Source organism: Ranitomeya imitator, chromosome 2 (genome assembly GCF_032444005.1).
Source record: "Ranitomeya imitator isolate aRanImi1 chromosome 2, aRanImi1.pri, whole genome shotgun sequence".
NCBI classification, from domain to species: Eukaryota; Metazoa; Chordata; class Amphibia; order Anura; family Dendrobatidae; genus Ranitomeya; species Ranitomeya imitator.
In genome coordinates, this window is record NC_091283.1 from 677,911,143 (window position 1) to 677,924,483 (window position 13,341).

Below are 13,341 nucleotides of genomic sequence, written 5' to 3' on the forward strand. Positions count from 1 at the left end.
AACAAAAAATTAGCACGCAGGACCTGGAACACCATTCTAACCTGCTTCACGTGAGACTCCCAATCATCTGAGAAGACCAAAATATCATCCAAGTATACAATCAGGAATTTATCCAGGTACTCTCGGAAGATGTCATGCAATAAAGGACTGAAATACTGATGGAGCATTGGAAAGCCCGAATGGCATAACCAGGTACTCAAAATGGCCCTCGGGCGTATTAAATGCTGTTTTCCATTCATCGCCCTGTTTAATACGCACAAGATTATACGCACCACGAAGATCTATCTTGGTGAACCAACTAGCCCCCTTAATCCGAGCAAACAAATCAGACAGAAGCGGCAAGTGGTACTGAAATTTGACTGTGATTTTATTTAGAAGGCGGTAATCAATACAAGGTCTCAGCGAACCATCCTTCTTGGCGACAAAAAAGAACCCTGCCCCCAATGGTGACGACGACGGGCGAATATGACCCTTCTCCAAGGATTCCTTTACGTAACTCCGCATAGCGGCGTGCTCAGGCACAGACAAATTAAACAGTCGACCTTTAGGAAACTTACTACCAGGAATCAAATTGATAGCACAATCGCAATCCCTATGCGGAGGTAGGGCACTGGACTTGGGCTCATCAAATACATCCCGGTAATCCGACAAGAATTCTGGGACCTCAGAAGGGGTGGATGACGAAACAGACAGAAATGGAACCTCACCATGCACCCCCTGACAACCCCAGCTGGACACAGACATAGATTTCCAATCCAATACTGGGTTATGAACTTGTAGCAATGGCAACCCCAACACGACCACATCATGCAGATTATGCAACACCAAAAAGCGAATATCCTCCTGGTGCGCAGGAGCCATGCACATGGTCAGATGGGTCCAGTACTGAGGCTTATTCTTGGCCAAAGGCGTAGCATCAATTCCTCTCAGTGGAATAGGATACTGCAAGGGCTCCAAGAAAAACCCACAGCGCCTAGCAAATTCCAAGTCCATCAAATTCAGGACAGCGCCTGAATCCACAAATGCCATGACAGAATAGGACGACAAAGAGCAGATCAAAGTAACGGACAAAAGAAATTTCGACTGTACCGTACCAATGGTGGCAGACCTAGCGAACCGCTTAGTGCGCTTAGGACAATCGGAAATAGCATGAGTGGAATCACCACAGTACAAAACACAGCCCATTCCGACGTCTGTGTTCTTGCCGTTCAGCTCTGGTCAAAGTCCTATCACACTGCATAGGCTCAGGTTTATGTTCAGATAATACCGCCATATGGTGCACAGTTTTACGCTCATGTAAGCGTCGATCGATCTGAATGGCCAAAGACATAGACTCATTCAGACCAGCAGGCATAGGAAATCCCACCATAACATCCTTAAGGGCTTCAGAGAGACCCTTTCTGAAAATTGCTGCCAGCGCACATTCATTCCATTGAGTGAGCACAGACCACTTCCTAAACTTCTGACAATATATCTCTACCTCATCCTGACCCTGACACAGAGCCAGCAAATTTTTCTCTGCCTGATCCACTGAATTAGGTTCATCATAAAGCAATCCGAGCGCCAGAAAAAACGCATCAATATTACATAATGCAGGATCTCCTGGCGCAAGGGAAAATGCCCAGTCTTGCGGGTCGCCACGTAACAAAGAAATAATGATCTTAACTTGTTGAACTGGGTCACCAGAGGAGCGGGGTTTCAAAGCCAGAAATAGTTTACAATTATTTTTAAAACTCAAACTTAGCTCTATCTCCAGAAAACAAATCAGGAATAGGAATTCTAGGTTCTAACATAGAATTCTGAACCACAAAGTCTTGAATATTTTGTACTCTTGCAGTGAGATGATCCACACAAGAAGACAGACCTTTAATGTCCATCACTACACCTGTGTCCTGAACCACCCAAATGTCTAGGGGAAAAGAAAGGCAAAACACAGTGCAGAGAAAAAAAAATGGTCTCAGAACTTCTCATTTCCCTCTATTGAGAAGCATTAGTACTTTGGGCCTCCAGTACTGTTATGATCTGGTGATTCAGAAACACAATGGACCTGGTGATTAAGAGCACACAAAGTGACCTGATAGTTACTAATAACATAGGACGAGCTCTGAGACGTGGGAACTCTGCTGACCGCAATCCCTAATCCTATCACACCACACTAGAGGTAGAAGTGGAGCGCTCCTGACCAGACCTAGGTGCCTCGGGCACAGCCTGAGAAACTAGCTAGCCCTGAAGATAGAAAAATAAGCCTACCTTGCCTCAGAGAAATTCCCCAAAGGAAAAGGCAGCCCCCCACATATAATGACTGTGAGTAAAGATGAAAATACAAACATAGAGATGAAATAGGTATTAGCAAAGTGAGGCCCGACTTACTGAATAGACCGAGGATAGTAAAGATAGCTTTGCGGTCAGCACAAAAACCTACAAACAACCACGCAGAGGGCGCAAAAAGACCCTCCGTACCGACTAACGGCACGGAGGTGCTTCCTCTGCGTCCCAGAGCTTCCAGCAAGCAAGAAAAACCAATATAGCAAGCTGGACAGAAAAAATAGCAAACAAAAGAAACACAAGCAGAACTTAGCTTATGCAGAGCAGACAGGCCACAAGACGATCCAGGAGAGAGCAAGACCAATACTGGAACATTGACTGGAGGCAAGGAACAAAGAACTAGGTGGAGTTAAATAGAGCAGCACCTAACGACCTAACCCTGACACACCCCTAACCCTAATCCCAACCCTATTCCCAACTGTAAATGTAATCTAAACCCTAACCCTAACTTTAGCCCCAACCCTAACTGTAGCCCCAACCCTAACCCTAGCCCTAGCCCTAACCCTAGCCCTAGCCCTAATCCTAGCCCTAACCCTAGCCCTAGCCCTAGCCCTAGCCCTAACCCTAGCCCTATCCCTAACCCTAACCCTAACCCTAGCCCTAACCCTAGCCCTAACCCTAGCCCTAACCCTAGCCCTAACCCTAGCCCTAATCCTAACCTTAGCCCTAACCCTAGCACTAATCCTAACCCTAGCCCTAATGAGAAAATGGAAATAAATACATTTTTTTAATTTTTCCCTAACTAAGGGGGTGATGAAGGGGGTTTTGATTTACTTTTATAGTGGGTTTTTTAGCAGATTTTTATGATTGGCAGCCGTCACACACTGAAAGACACTTTTTATTGCAAACATTTTTTTTTTTTGCGTTACCACATTTTGAGAGCTATAATTTTTCCATATTTTGGTCCACAGAGTCATATGAGGTCTTGTTTTTTGTGGGACGAGTTGACGTTTTTATTGGTAACATTTTCGGGCATGTGACATTTTTCGATCGCTTTTTATTCCGATTTTTATAAGGCAGAATGACCAAAAACCAGCTATTCATGAATTTCTTTTGGGGGAGGCGTTTATACCATTCCGCGTTTAGTAAAATTGATAAAGCAGTTTTATTCTTCGGGTCAGTACGATTACAGCGATACCTCATTTATACCATTTTTTTTATGTTTTGTTTTATAGAAAAAATAATTATTTTTGCATCGATTTATTCTCAGGACTATAACTTTTTTATTTTTTTGCTGATGGTGCTGTATGGCAGCTCGTTTTTTGCGGGACAAGATGATGTTTTCAGCGGTACCATGTTTATATATATCTGTCTTTTGATTGCGTGTTATTCCACTTTTTGCCTCTTTTTTTTTTCTTACGGTGTTTACTGAAGGGGTTAACTAGTGGGCCAGTTTTATAGGTCGGGCCGTTACGGACGCGGCGATACTAAATATGTGTACTTTTATCGTTTTTTTAAATTTAGATAAAGAAATGTATTTATGGGAATAATATATATTTTTTTTCATTATTTAGGAATATTTTTTTTTTTATTACACATTTGGAAAAAATTTTTTTTAACTTTTTTACTTTGTCCCAGGGAGGGACATCACAGATCGGTGATCTGACAGTTTGCACAGCACTCTATCAGATCACCGATCTGTCTGAGAGCTATGCAGGCTTCACAGTGCCTGCTCTGAGCAGGCTCTGTGAAGCCACCTCCCTCCCTGCAGGACCCGGATGCCGCGGCCATCTTGGATCCGGGCCTGGAGCAGGGAGGGAGGTGAGGAGACCCTCGCAGCAACGCGATCACATCGCGTTGCTGCGGGGGGCTCAGGGAAGCCCGCAGGGAGCCCCCTCCCTGCGCGATGATTCCCTGCACCGCTGGCACATCGCGATCATGTTTGATCGCGGTGTGCCGGGGGTTAATGTGCCGGGAGCGGTCCGTGACCGCTCCTGGCACATAGTGCCAGATGTCAGCTGCGATAGGCAGCTGGCGATCGGCCGCGCTCCCCCCGTGAGCGCGGCCGATCGCGTATGACGTACTATCCCGTCGGTGGTTATAGGGGCCCACCCCACCTCCCATAGGGGTGGAGCCACATATTCATCACTGTAATAAGCGGCACCACGTGACCGCTCATACAGGAAGAGCTGCGACGCTGAGAGGATGGAAGCGCCGAGGGAGCTGGGTAAGTATTTTAATGCCAGCGGGCGGGCGCACAGGGGGTGGGAGGGGGGAGATTACCGGGAACTTTATTTTAACAACAAAAAACATTTAAAAAAATGATTTTTCATTCCTTCTCTCCAGCGAACGCTGCTGGAGAGAAGAAATGAATTCTGGATTCAGCACCCAAAGCAGGGGACAGCGCTTAACTCTAGCGCTGTCTCCTGCACGGTGCGTGTGGTACCCAGTCGGCACACGGACGGCACACGGCTGACGCACGTGTGCCACACTGATGTGCCAGGTAAGCACATGGACACGGATAACTCCGGTACCGATTTTTCCGTTACCGGAATTATCTGGACGTGTGGGACAGTCCTAAGGTTGTGTGCCCCTGCTCAGTGTTTGGTGAGTTTTTGATGCTGCATATTTATTTCACCCTATGTAAAGAGACCTGTGGTGCATTTTTCACATCTACAACATGTCAATTTCTCTTGTGGCTACGGTGCGTTTTATGTGCAGGTTTTCCCATAGACTTGCATTAGATGCTGAAAATTTGCATGTATAAAATGCACATGCATATTTAGTGCGTTTCTGCGGCAGAAACACATCACAAATGTATATAATTCGACACTCAAATCACAACGAAAAAACTAAAGTAAGGCTAGATTTACATTTGCGGTTGAGTCCGCAGCGTCTCGTCTGCAAACACAATGCAAAATGCATGATAATGCTTTTTATTTTTTCAGCAACAACTTACGCATGACGGATAAAAAACGAAACGTTTGCATGCATTTACATGCGTTTTTGCATGTGTTTGCATTTTTTATGTGCATGCGTTTGAAAGGAAACATTTTTAAACAAAAAAAATTTCCTTGAAACAAGCCACGCCAAATGGGCATGGCTCATGGGATTTCTCTATATAAACCCTTGTACATATGAAATAGTCACATGTTGTTCCTGTATCCTGTCAGGATGGATCTTCGCATGGAGAGTTTCTATCGGAATCTGGATTTGGATGTAAACTTTAGGGGCAGCAAGGTGGCTCAGTGGTTAGCACTGTAGCCTTGCAGCGCTGGAGTCCTGAGTTCAAATCCCACCAAGGACGACATCTGCAAGGAGTTTGAATGTTCTCCCTGTGCTTGTGTGGGTTTCCTCCGGGTACTCCGGTTTCCTCCCACATTCCAAAGACATACTGATTGGGAATTTAGATTGTGAGCCCCATCGGGGACAGCGATGATAATGTATGTAAAGTGCTGCATAATATGATAGCGCTATATAAAAATAAAGATTATTTATGACTTGATTTCTTCCTTTGCATTTGCTTGTGCGCAAGAACGGAAAAGATAACAACAGAGAAGACGGCGTTGAAGATTTTGGCAGCACCCTATTCCTGAACTACGACAGAGCCGTGGAGCCTACCACTCCTTATTCAGTGAGCTCTGTGAAAACCTGGAGAAATATTTTGAGTACATGAGGATGTCTCAAGACAGCTTTATGGAATTGCTGGACTGTGAACAAAGAGCCATCAGGAGGCAGGACACCCAGCTCCGTAGAGCAATTCCTGCTGAGGAACGTCTGCTGGTGACACTAAGGTACATAATATGTAAACATTAACGCCTGTCATTATTATTGTTCTGCAATGTACTTAATATTTTCCCTTTTTTTTGTTTAGCTTAAATACTGTCCTAAATATTATTGTTCTAAAAGTTTCCTTTCCTTTCCCCCCAAGTCAAAAAAATTATTGTTCTGATTTATATTTTTCTCTCTCTCTTTTTTCGTCAGATTCCTGGCTACCGGAGAGAGCCTATCATCGCTCCATTTCCAGTTCCAGATAAGAATTTCCACACTCTGGGATTGTCGCAGACACCTGCTGGGCTTGGTGCGATGTTCTCCGTGCGGAATTTATCCCCCTACCCATCACAGAAATCTGGAAGAAAACTACAGACCAATTTTTTGAAGTCTGTGATTTCCCCAACTGTTTGGGAGCAGTGGACGGAAGACATATCAGGATTACCAAACCAGCTGGAATTGGATCTGAGTACTTTAATTATTAAAAATATTTTTCCATAGTGCTCATGGCGATTACAGCTGCGGACTGTAGGTTTGTTGCTGTGGACATTGGATCTTTTAGTCGTGGTAATAACAGACATTTAAAAACTTAGACATGGGCCAAAGGTTGTATGGGAATCATTTTAATTTCCCCCTGCCACAACCTCTTGCCAATGCCATTTGTTGTGGTTGTGGATGAGGCCTTTCAGAAGTGTGGAAACCTCCTGAAACCATACTCCAGTCGGGACTTGAACCACACAAAAAGGATTTTTAATTACAGACTGACCAGGGCAAGAAAAACTGTTGAGTGTGCCTTTGGCATCCTTGTCTCAAAATGGCACATTTTAGGGACAGCCATTAATCTAAAAATTGAGACAGTCGATGAGGTGGTCAAGGCGTGTGTTGTTCTGCTCAATTATATAATGGCTAAAGAGCGAACCAACATTGAACTTGAACCTGTTTCTAACCCATTGCCAGATTACCATCATCACCTTTTCAGGACAACCATTGAAGTTGCCCAAATGAGGGATACATTTGCATCCTACATTGTTTCTGAGAGTGGACATCTGTCTTGGCAAGATAACATGGTTTAGTGTTCTTGTAATGTGCAATGTTATGTACCTGTAATTATTAAAATGTATTTTAATGTTTGCTGACAATAAAACACCTCTAGTTAAACATCTGTTCCAAGTGTCCTCTATATTAGAATAATAATTTTTAGAGGTTAATAAGGTGATCACCGGTTCACAACTACAGTTTTTATATAGTTCACTCGCTGAATCATGCAGATTGCATAAGACAGGGATTGGATTATAACCAAATTAGGTTATGTAACCCATGCTTTACACTACACCTCTTCTCTCTGGGGTCAGTGCTATGGTAGGTGAAATTGGATTAGCTCCATCATCTCTTCAGTCTGCATTTCTATATATTACTGCAGACTGAAGAGATGATGGAATGAATCCACCTCATATCTTTACTCACCTGCCCATGTGTCAGAAAACACTGCATCCTGAGTGCACTGACGCCTGGGCAGGTGAGCATTGTTGACCCCTGACCTTTTTTGCTGTATTAACCCCTTTTTGACATCAGACGTAGTATCCCGTCGAGGTGGGGTGGGCCCGTATGCCCACCGACGGGATAGTACGTCATAGCGATCGGCCACGCTCACGGGGGGATCGTGGCTGGGTGTCAGCTGATTATCGCAGCTGACATCCGGCACTATGTGCCTGGAGCGGTCATGGACCTCCCCGGCACATTAACCCCCGGCACACTGCGATCAAACATGATCGCAGTGTTCCGGGGGCATAGGGAAAGCATTGCGCATGGATGGGGCTCCCTGCGGGCTTCCCTGAGACCCTCAGTACAAGGGTGCTCACCTTGTACCGAGCATCTCCCTGCAGGCCCCGGATCCAAATTGGCCGCGGGGCTGCATTTGGGTCCTGCAGGGAGGTGGCTTACCAGCGCCTGCTCAGAGCAAGCGCTGGTAAGCCTGCAGCCCTGCTTGTCAGATCGCTGATCTGACACAGTGCTCTGCAAAGTGTCAGATCAGCGATCTGTCACTATAACATGATGCACCCACCCTGGGGCAATGTTATAAAGTAATAAAAAAAAAATTCAGATGTGTAAAAAAAAATTCCTAAATAAAGAAAAAAAAAATATATATATATATATATTCTTCCCATAAATACATTCCTTTATCTAAATAATAAAAAAAACAAAAAAAGTACACATATTTAGTATCGCCGCGTCCGTAACGACCCGACCTATAAAACTTTCCCACTAGTTAACCCCTTCAGTGAACACCGTAAAAAAAGAGGCAAAAAAACAACCCTTTATTATAATACCGCAGAACAAAAAGTTGAATAGCACGTGATCAAAAAGACAGATATAAATAACCATGGTACCGCTGAAAATGTCATCTTGACCTGCAAAAAAGGTGCCGCCATACAGCATCATCAGTGGAAATATAAAAAAGTTATAGACCTCAGAATAAAGCGATGCAAAAATAATTCTTTTTTCTATAAAATAGTTTTTATCGTATAAAAGCGCCAAAACATAAAAATAAATTATCTAAATGAGGTATCGCTGTAATCGTACTGACGCGAAAAATAAAACTGCTTTATCCATTTTACCAAATGCAGAACGGTATAAATTGCCTCCCCTCCCCCCCCCAAAAAAAAAAAAAAAGATATTCATGAATAGCTGGTTTTTGGTCATACTGCCTCACAAAAATCGGAATAAAAAGCGATCCAAAAATGTCATGTGCCCGAAAATGCTACCAATAAAAACGTCAATGCATCAAAAAAACAAGGAATACTGCCTAGATTATTGGCACTACTTCAAAACAATGAATGTATAAAACAGAGGACATGGAAGCAAAATGGCCATAAAATTACAAAATTTTATTAAGATATTTTAAAATTAGTACATACTATAATTAGTGTAAGAAAATTGGGAAAACTATACAGAAAACGCCAACCACCGCATAGGCAAAATAGGAGTTGTCAGAAAACTCAAAATTAGTAAATTCCTATAGTGGGTGTATGCCACTATGGATAAAAAACAGTTAGCAGAGCTCAGAAAAAAGTTTTTCGCTGCGTGACTAGTGCAAAAAAAGTGACCAAAAATTATATGTACTATTTGTTACAACGGATAAGTGGTCGTTCACCAATTCCATAATTTTGTTGTTAAAGATATGCACACGGAAGTTATGGGGGAGGGTTAAGGGTGGGTTCCAAGGAAGGGAGTTATTGTTGAAATTACTATTATTGTATGACTGTTTTGTTATATGTTGAAAAACTCAATAAACAGAATTAAAAAAAAAAAAAAATTATATGCACAAATATAAACAACAAAATAATAATGTACGCATGAAAATTCATATGCTCACCAACAAATACACGTGTCCTAAAAAAATGATATACTAATGCCCATAAAAAGATGCAAGTGAAGAGGCCTGCAAATCAATACACAAGGATGAGGGGAAGTGACCCTGTATGTTAAATTAAATGTAACCCTGTGGTTCAATAAATAAATAATACCTTGAGCATTTAAACAGCCTATATATGGGGTGTACACTTCCCCGCAGACGAAGCTACACGCGAAACGCGCGTTGGGTTGCCACCACTGCCACCGCACGCAGGTAATGATTTAATATGCCATCCTCTTAATGTTGTCCTGAGTAACTTTGGTATATGCATCACCCCATATATAGGCTGTGACAGCTGCCAATCATAAAAATCCGCTAAAAAAACCCGCTATAAAAGTAAATCAAACCACCCTTCATCACCCCCTTAGTTAAAGAAAAATAAAAAAAAATTAAAAAAAATGTATTTATTTCCATCTTCCCATTAGGGCTAGGGTTGGGGCTAGGCTTAGGGCTAGGGTTGGGGCTAGGGTTGAGGTTGGGGCTAGGGTTAGGGTTTGGATTACATTTAAGGTTGGGATTAGGGTTAGGGGTGTGTCAGGGTTAGGGGTGTGGTTAGGGTTATGGTTGGGATTAGGGTAATGGGTGTGTTGGAGTTAGGGGTGTGGTTAGGGTTGGGGTTAGGGGTGTGGTTGGGATTAGGGGTGTGTTTGGGTTAGGGTTTCAGTTAGAATTGGGGGTTTCCACTGTTTAGGCCCATCAGGGCTCTCCAAACGCGACATGGCATCCGATATCATTTCCAGCCAATTCTGCAGTGAAAAAGTAAAACAGTGCTCCTTCCCTTCCGAGCTCTCCCATGCGCCCAAACAGGGGTTTACCCCAACATATGGGGTATCAGCGTACTCAGGACAAATTGGACAACAACTTCTGTGGTTCAATTTCTCTTGTTACCCTTGGGAAAATAAAAATTTGGGGGGGGCTAAAAAAACATTTCTGTGGGACAAAAATGAGTTTTTATTTTCACGGCTCTGCGTTATAAACAGTAGTGAAATACTTGGGGGTTACAAGTTCTAACAGCACATCTAGATAAGTTCCTTGGGGGGTCTAGATTCCAATATGGGGTGACTTGTGGGGGGTTTCTACTGTTTAGGTACATCAGGGGCTCTGCAAATGCAATGTGATGCCTGCAGACCAATCCATCTAAGTCTGCATTCCAAATGGCGCTCCTTCCCTTCCAAGCTCGGCCATGCGCCCAACCGGTGGTTCCCCCCCACATATGGGGTATTAGCGTACTCAGGACAAATTGGACAACAACGTTTGGGGACCAATTTCTCCTGTTACCCTTGGGAAAATGCAAAACTGGGTGTTAAAGATAATTTTTGTGAAAAAAAATGATTTTTTATTTTCACGGCTCTGCGTTATTAACTGTAGTGAAACACTTAGGGGTTAAAAGCTCTCACAACACATCTAGATAACATCCTTACGGGGTCTACTTTCCAAAAAGGTGTCATTTGTGGGGGGTTTCAATGTTTAGGCACCTCAGGGGCTCTCCAAACGCAACATGGCGTCCCATCTCAATTCCAGCCAATTTTGCATTGAAAAGTCAAAAGGCGCTCCTTTCCTTCTGAGCTCTGTCATGTACCCAAACAGTGGTTTACCCCCACATATGGGGTATCAGTGTACTCACGACAAATTGCACAACAACTTTTGGGGTCCAATTTCTTCTGGTACCCTTGGGAGAATAAAAAAATTTGAGGCGAAAAGTTCATTTTTGTGAAAAAAATATTATTTTTATTTTTACGGCTCTACATTATAAACTTCTGTGAAGCACTTGGTGGGTCAAAGTGCTCACCACACATCTAGATAAGTTCCTTAGGGCGTCTACTTTCCAAAATGGTGTCAATTGTGGGGGGTTTCAATGTTTAGTCACATTAGTTGCTCTCCAAACGCAACATGGTGTCCCATCTCAATTCCAGCCAATTTTGCATTGAAAAGTCAAGTGGCGCTCCTTCCCTTCCAAGCTCTGCCATGTGCCCAAACAATGGTTTACACCCACATATGGGGTATCCTGGTACTCAGGACAAATTGTAACTTTTGTGGTCCATTTTCTCCTGTTACCCTTGATAAAATAAATCAAATTGGAGCTGAAGTAAATTTTTTGTGAAAAAAAATTAAATGTTCATTTTTTTTTAAACATTCCAAAAATTCCTGTGAAACACCTGAAGGGTTAATAAACTTCTTGAATGTGGTTTTGAGCACCTTAAGGGGTGCAGTATTTAGAATGGTGTCACACTTGGGTATTTTCTATCATAAAGACCTCTAAAAATGACTTCAAATGTGATGTGGTCCCTAATAAAATGGTGTTGTAAAAATGAGAAATTGCTGGTCAACTTTTAACCCTTATAACTCCCTAACAAAAAAAAATTTGTTTCCAAAATTGTGCTGATGTAAAGTAGACATGTGGGAAATGTTACTTATTAAGTATTTTGTGTGAGATATCTCTGTGATTTAAGGGCATAAAAATTCAATGACGGAAAATTGCAAAATTTTCGCCAAATTTCCATTTTTTTTACAAATAAACGCAGGTAATATCAAAGAAATGTTACCACTATCATGAAGTACAATATGTCTCGAGAAAACAATGTCAGAATCACCGGGATCTGTTGAAGCGTTCCAGAATTATAACCTCATAAAGGGACAGTGGTCAGAAATGTAAAAATTGGCCCTGTCATTAACGTGCAAACCACCCTTGGGGGTAAAGGGGTTAATAAATATTTTTGGAGGATTTTCATTCCTTTTTGTCTTTTTTCCACCTCATAGCTCCATTACACACACAAGAAGCAATGCTGCTGGTAAAGCAAATAAAGAGGCGCTGTAGATTGTGTGTCATGGAGATATGAGGTGGTAAAAACACAGGGTGTGTATGCGGCGACTTGTGTGATGACGGCGCACGGTGTGTGTTGCCGGCGCTGAAAGAGACAAAGATCAAGCACTGATTGGGGGAAAACAACACACATTTATTTACAAAAAATAATTAACTTTTACGAACTGAGGGGGAAATGTTGTGGACCTGGGGGGTGTGGAGCTGAAAGGATTGGCTACGGGTGACGGGGTTCCAGGGGAAGGGGTAACTAAACTTGTGGGGTCTGGGAGGTCAAGGATAGAAGTAGACAAATTAGGAGAAGAAGCATGGGACGGGAGAGACACATTGGAAGGGAAAGAAAAGCTGGACGACACAGACACATTGTGAGGTGAGGGTGGAGGTAGCACGACACTTCTTCTGGTTTTAGTTCATTTTAATTTATGTCCACTTTTCTGCGAGATCTTCCTTTTTTGTTTCTCCTTCCGAGGGTGGGAGAGGTGTGGTCAGCAGGGCGTGCAGAATGTTGACCTGGCTTGGTCGTGGCGGTGGACAGCCATGCAGGATCTGGACCCAGCCTGGTGGCGGTGGACAGCTGTGCAGGATCTGGACCTGGCCTGATGGTGGAGGTGGACGGCCGTGCAGGAGCAGGACTTGGCATGGTGGTGGAGTGGCTTTCAGCAGCACCCGGCATGGTGGTGGTGGTGTAGTGGTGTGCGGCAGGTCTGGGCATGGTGGTGGCTGTACAGTGTTATGCAGCAGAACTCTGTATAGAGGTTAAGCGTGTAATTGGTGGCATAGGTGGAAATACCACCTGCGACTGATGGTAGTACAGCGCAGGTGTAAGCGTTGCAGGCCTGCATCATGTTGAGCTGGAGTTCAGGCGTAAGGTGTTTCGACATGCCCTACTCTATCTTGTTAAAAAAATGGTGTGCTGGTCTCTGGAGGGCGGCTTCCAGACGGATAAGGCGCTGGTTGACATACTGGAAAAGTGTGTTAATATGGGTCAGTCTATCTCCCAGCGCCTTTAAGCCATTCTGGAAGATTGAGCTCAAGTGAATAAACTCGGGAATGAGTGAACTGTCAAAGGCCTTCT